Source organism: Mytilus edulis, chromosome 4, assembly GCF_963676685.1.
Source record: "Mytilus edulis chromosome 4, xbMytEdul2.2, whole genome shotgun sequence".
Lineage (NCBI taxonomy): Eukaryota > Metazoa > Mollusca > Bivalvia > Mytilida > Mytilidae > Mytilus > Mytilus edulis.
Window position 1 is genome coordinate 92,845,805 of NC_092347.1, and position 6,771 is coordinate 92,852,575.

Below are 6,771 nucleotides of genomic sequence, written 5' to 3' on the forward strand. Positions count from 1 at the left end.
TGTCTAAATCTGTTCCATAGCAATGTATGTCGATTCGATTTTGGTATGACTTTAGTTTTTGGTCTGTATATTATAGGACTATGCTGGACCAAAGATTAAAGGTATATTTTTAACACTTAACCATTGTTTTGACTCTTTTGTTAATGTGGTATACAAATGGTTGTTTGTTGTATATTCCGGAACTGACTTTTGTCATATCAGTTTGTTTTTGTCAGAAACTCATTTAAACTCTTGTAGAAATTGAGCTTTATATACGTTATCAGAGCTTCTTAATGAGTTTATTCATACTTTGTTTTTCCATAATGTCTTTATAGTTACTCAAAATATCGGTCATTATCACTATTTTCTGACTAGACTTCTAGATCTTTGTCTTGTAATGTAAATGTATTTTCTTTGCGAACATGATATACTAGCGATATTGAAAAAAATATAGTTTTAATGATGTTGTGTAGGTGGAAATATAGTGTACACTGGTTTCCTTGTATGGTGACATTTTTAATTAAAAGGATATCTGTTACTTAGAATTAAATGCAAAACATGTAATTTAGTTCTGGGTAATTACGCTAATGAGGTTTAAGTAATAAAGTAAGAAACTCGCATTGATATGCTGTTATATAAGATTATACATGAAGGTTGAAGATTGCATGATACAAAACAAAACAGTAAAAATAAAAGTCGTTCACTAGCTATATAAGGGTATGAATTATCTTTTAGTCACAGTATCTCTCCAAAACTTCAAGCAAAAGGGAGTTTTGATTCATTTATTTTTTGTGTAGTTGAGTCAATCTAAAGATATGAATAATGATTTATTGATAGAAGAAGCATATTTTGAACTTTTTAAATTTAAAGAACAACATATTAATAAGTCTCCTGAAATTTTAATTAATTTTGTGCAGATTATAAACGATAAAGTTTACTCGTCTAGTTAAGCTACGCAATAAGTACCAATGATAACAATTTGAAGGAACCTATAGTTGTATAGAATCATTGTATCTTCAGTCGTTGTTCAGGCTTTGCAGTTGTTGGTTTAGCCGCTATTGAAAGGTTGCTACTGTAATTTATGTCGTTGTTAAGACTTTGCAATTGTGATTTTATTCGTTGTTGAGACGTTGCAGCTGTTGATTCAGTCGTTGCTGTAATTTCACTTGTTTTTGAGACGTTACAATTGTATGTTCAGTCGTTATTAAACGTTGCTATTGTAATCTTAGTCGTTGTTGAGACGTTGAAGATGTCAGTTGATCGTTGTTGAGAGTTGCAGTTGTACTGTCAGTCATTGTTGAAACGTTACAATTGTATATGTTCATTCGCTATTTAACGTTGCTATTGTACTTTCAGTCGTTGGTTGAGACGTAGCAGCAGTAAGTTTAGTCGTTGGTTGAGACGTAGCAGCAGTAAGTTTAGTCGTTGTTGAGACGTAGCAGCAGTAAGTTTAGTCGTTGTTGAGACGTTGCAGCAGTAAGTTTAGTCGTTGGTTGAGACGTAGCAGCAGTAAGTTTAGTCGTTGGTTGAGACGTAGCAGCAGTAAGTTTAGTCGTTGGTTGAGACGTAGCAGCAGTAAGTTTAGTCGTTGGTTGAGACGTAGCAGCAGTACGTTTAGTCGTTGGTTGAGACGTAGCAGCAGTACGTTTAGTCGTTGGTTGAGACGTAGCAGCAGTACGTTTAGTCGTTGGTTGAGACGTAGCAGCAGTACGTTTAGTCGTTGTTGAGACGTAGCAGCAGTAAGTTTAGTCGTTGGTTGAGACGTAGCAGCAGTAAGTTTAGTCGTTGGTTGAGACGTAGCAGCAGTAAGTTTAGTCGTTGGTTGAGACGTAGCAGCAGTAAGTTTAGTCGTTGTTGAGACGTAGCAGCAGTAAGTTTAGTCGTTGGTTGAGACGTAGCAGCAGTAAGTTTAGTCGTTGGTTGAGACGTTGCAGCAGTAAGTTTAGTCGTTGGTTGAGACGTTGCAGCAGTACGTTTAGTCGTTGGTTGAGACGTAGCAGCAGTACGTTTAGTCGTTGGTTGAGACGTAGCAGCAGTACGTTTAGTCGTTGGTTGAGACGTAGCAGCAGTAAGTTTAGTCGTTGGTTGAGACGTAGCAGCAGTAAGTTTAGTCGTTGGTTGAGACGTTGCAGCAGTAAGTTTAGTCGTTGGTTGAGACGTAGCAGCAGTACGTTTAGTCGTTGGTTGAGACGTAGCAGCAGTACGTTTAGTCGTTGGTTGAGACGTAGCAGCAGTAAGTTTAGTCGTTGTTGAGACGTAGCAGCAGTAAGTTTAGTCGTTGTTGAGACGTAGCAGCAGTAAGTTTAGTCGTTGGTTGAGACGTAGCAGCAGTAAGTTTAGTCGTTGTTGAGACGTAGCAGCAGTAAGTTTAGTCGTTGGTTGAGACGTAGCAGCAGTAAGTTTAGTCGTTGGTTGAGACGTAGCAGCAGTAAGTTTAGTCGTTGGTTGAGACGTAGCAGCAGTACGTTTAGTCGTTGGTTGAGACGTAGCAGCAGTAAGTTTAGTCGTTGTTGAGACGTAGCAGCAGTAAGTTTAGTCGTTGTTGAGACGTAGCAGCAGTAAGTTTAGTCGTTGTTGAGACGTAGCAGCAGCATGTTTAGTCGTTGGTTGAGACGTTGCAGCAGTAAGTTTAGTCGTTGTTGAGACGTAGCAGCAGTAAGTTTAGTCGGTGGTTGAGAAGTTGCAGCTGAATGTTCGTTATAATTATAAGATCTGTCTCTGTTAAATCGTTGGTGCTGTAAGTTCAGTTGTTATCGAGACGTATCATTTGTTTGTTCAATTGTTGCTGGACGTTGCCAATGTAAGCCCAATCGTTGTTGAAAGGTTGCACTTGCAACTTCAAGTGCAAGTTCAGTCGTTGTTTTAACTCTGCATTAATTGATTTGAATTTCAGTCGCAGTTGGGACGTTTTAATGATTCATCCAGCAACGATGTTTTTTTGAGAAATTAAAGAATAAAATTTGTAGTCTTATATTTTCGTATTTCGACGAAGTGCTCTTATCAACGGCCTTTGTTAGTCTTGTACAGTTTTTAATTTTGGTTCATTAATATGTTTCGGAGTTTAGTGTGAAGTCCATGTTCGCTGAACTGGTACACGTTTTTGATTAGATGCCAATGAAATCCGCCTCCGGATGCAGGATTTACTCTCTACATTGAAGACCCAATGTTAACCTTGGCTGTTTGCTTGCTTTTTCGTCGGGTTGTAGTCTCCTTTACACATTCCCTGTTTCCGTTTTCCATTTTTATATTGATTTGAACATTTGAAGTCTTGATATTGTTTTTTGTAAAAGTTTAATATGATCTTCAACTAATCATTTCTTTAAAAGATCAAAAGGAGAAGTTAAAACAATTGACACTGATATGAATTACGCAGCTGATAAGCACCTGGGATATACCTTTAAACGTCGTCATTTATACATAAGATCGTACATCTGACACATTTCCGAACAGTAAACATTTGATTATTTTGAGTAATTAAAATCATATTCCCAAGTTGAACTTCATTTCATAATATGAATGCATGACATAACTTCAGTTGAAGTGATAATAAATATAGGGGAATACAAACACTTTTTCTCAGTGAATATTATTTTTAAACCTTTCTGCTTTGACACTAATGACGTTTTATAAAGTCAGAGTAGAAACTGCAAGCTCTTTAATACAGAATGACTTGGAAAATGCACATCCCATGTGACATTGGTATATTCCTGCTTATGAAGTGGAAATTTATATTTTTAAAACAAAATTGTGGTAAATAAACTCATCATAGATACCAAGTTGAAATTTTATTATTAACGCAAGACGCGCGTTTTGTTTACAAAAGACTCATCAGTGACGCTCGAATCAAAACATGTTTAAAAGGCCAAATAAAGTACGAAGTTGAAGTGCATTGAGGACCAATAAGTCCTAAAAGTGTTTTGCCAAATACAGCTAGAGTAATCTATTCCTGAGGAAGAAAAGTCTTAGTATTTCAAAAATTCATAGTTTTGTAATAACAGTTAATTTATAATTATGAACAAATCAATGATAACTCAAGTCAACACAGAAGTGCTGAATACTGAGCTGGTGATACCCTCGGGGAATTAAAACTCCACCAGCAATGGCATAGACTCGGTGGTTGTAAATAAACTCATCATAGAAAACAAGATTGAAATTTTGCATATATGCCAGACGCGCGTTTTGTCTACAAAACACTAATAAATGATGCTCAAATAAAAAAATGTTAAAAAAGTTATACTAAGTACGAAGTTGAAGAGCATTGAGGACCAATAATTTCTAACAGTTTTGCCAAATATAGCTAAGGTTATCTATTCCTGAGGTAGAAAAGCCTTAGTATTTCAAAAAATCTTAGTTTTGTATAAACAATTAATTTATAATTACGAACATATCAATGATAACTCGAGTCAACATAGAAGTGCTGACTACTGGGATAGTGATACCCTCGGGGAATATAAACTCCACCAGCAGTGGCATCGACCCCGTGGTTGTAAATAAACTTATCATAGATACCAGGATTGAAATTTTATATTTACGCCAGATGCGCGTTTCGTCTACAAAAGACTCATCAGTGACGCTGGTATCAAAACATGTTAGAAAGGCCACTTAGAGTACGAAATTGAAGAGCATTGAGGACCAATAATTCTTAAAGTTTTGCCAAATTCAGCTAAGGTACGAGACAATGGAAGCAATTTCTGTTGATTCTTTAGTTTCTAGTTCTGGAGGCTAAATTGATAGTACCAAATTATAAAAGTTTGAATAGTTTTAATGGAAAGAAAATACTAGTAAACAATTTATCAAAAATATAATTCTTCACTATTATATAATATACTTTACACTCATACTAACAATTCGAAAATGTGTACAATTCATAATATTTCATTGTAAAATACAATTTATAAACATTTTCCATCTTTAATCACTTGGTGAATTGGGAAAAAGACAATGATCAGCTATAGATTTATTGTCGATATACTCGGCTCTAGAGCTTTCCATAGCAATCAATATTCAATTTCACTTCTCATTTCCATAAAAGATTAGAAATTTTTGAACTGATAAAATTTCATCGGATTTATTCATTAATTTAAAATACATGTACATCAGATATAAATAAATGAAAACCTCAATTTGTCCTCATAAATATCAGAAATAAGATTAAAAGTAGAAGAGATACAGTACAAAGTAATGAATAAAATTCAAAGAAGGAGAAATGAAGGACAAAGTAATGAATAGAATAATTTTCGTTTGTTTAGTCTTTCATTTTGTTGTTGCTGAGAATTTCAAATGGCAAACACGACAAATTAGTTTCATTGTATGTTTTTTTTATGTTCCAAATCATTTTTTAAATATTATTTTGTGATTTCAAAATAAAAAGACAAAACAGACATACAAAAACGAATGATGGTTTTATTTATTATTTTCAAGATATATTTAAAGCAAAATCAAACTATAGATTACAAATTTCAAACCTGGTATCTATGATGAGTTTATTTGATAGATTTCAAATAAAAAAAGCGTACTAACTATGTTTCATTTATTCTTTCCTGTTTCCCCCCTGTGTTTAAACCGCCGAAATAAACCTATTATAGTTAATAATTTGGTCTTTAATACAATGTTTATCATTGTGAAGTTTAACTAAATCGTTTGTTTTCGTGAGCCGTTGTCTCTTTTGGACCAATATTCTTTGCTTTAATTGTCGATATAGAATACTTTTGATGAAAGTTAAAAAAAAAATTGAATGTGAAAAATATAGTATAGCTCTGAGTTGCATTTTCAGACCAGACTGTGGTCTGTATATCTTGCACATCTAACTGTTAACACAACTTTGAATTTTTGAAAACAAAGGCTTTTCTACCTCAGGAATAGATTACCTTAGCTGTATTTGGCAAAACATTTAGGAATGTTTGGTCCTCAATGCTCTTCAACTTCTTACTTTATTTGGCCTTTTATAACATTTTTGATGCGCGTCTGGCGTAAATATTAAATTTTTTTCCTGGTTTCTATGATGAGTTTATCTAAATGTCCCTTTTCCTTAAATCTTTAATATTCAAGTTATCATTTATTCCTATTTCTCAAAAGCTATTATGATAACCGACACAATGTTTTGTTTTATTTTAGTTCATCATCATACCGATATCACACATGTCTTTTGATATATTCATTCTTTGTATAAAGAAGATTTTTTCCATCAAATTAATTTCGTTTCATTATCACTTTTCATGGAGATATTTTATGAGCGACATCACGAATTACATCAACAAGATTGCGTACCAGTATATAATTAATACCAAATGACTCTTTACTATCGTTATTTCCATATTTTTATAAATAAGTTATCATTTATAGGTATTAATAGCTGTGTTGAATATATGTGTGATATTTGTTTGTTTTTTGTTCGCCTCAAAAGTTTAGATTAGACGTAAATAGTCTTATTTGAAATACCATTCAATATTATAGAAAAACAAATGATATTGGGGTATATATCAATTACACAAAAACAGCACATGCACAACAACAAAACACACAAAAAGTTAAAGAACAGCGTTTGTATTGTTGTTCTTCATCTTAAAGTCACAATGAGGCCAATTCTAGTAGTCCACTTAACAAGGTTTTTAAGAATAAAAAAGATACACGGTTGAATGTAAATCTGAATAACAGAAGATGTGAGATAAAAGTCAATAATACAGCAGTCAAACGACACAAAAACCAAAAATACACCTATAAAGTTCGATAATTTGTAGTGCGAGATAAAATATCATTCACTGTGTACAACGGTTAAGAACATGCAATTGAATA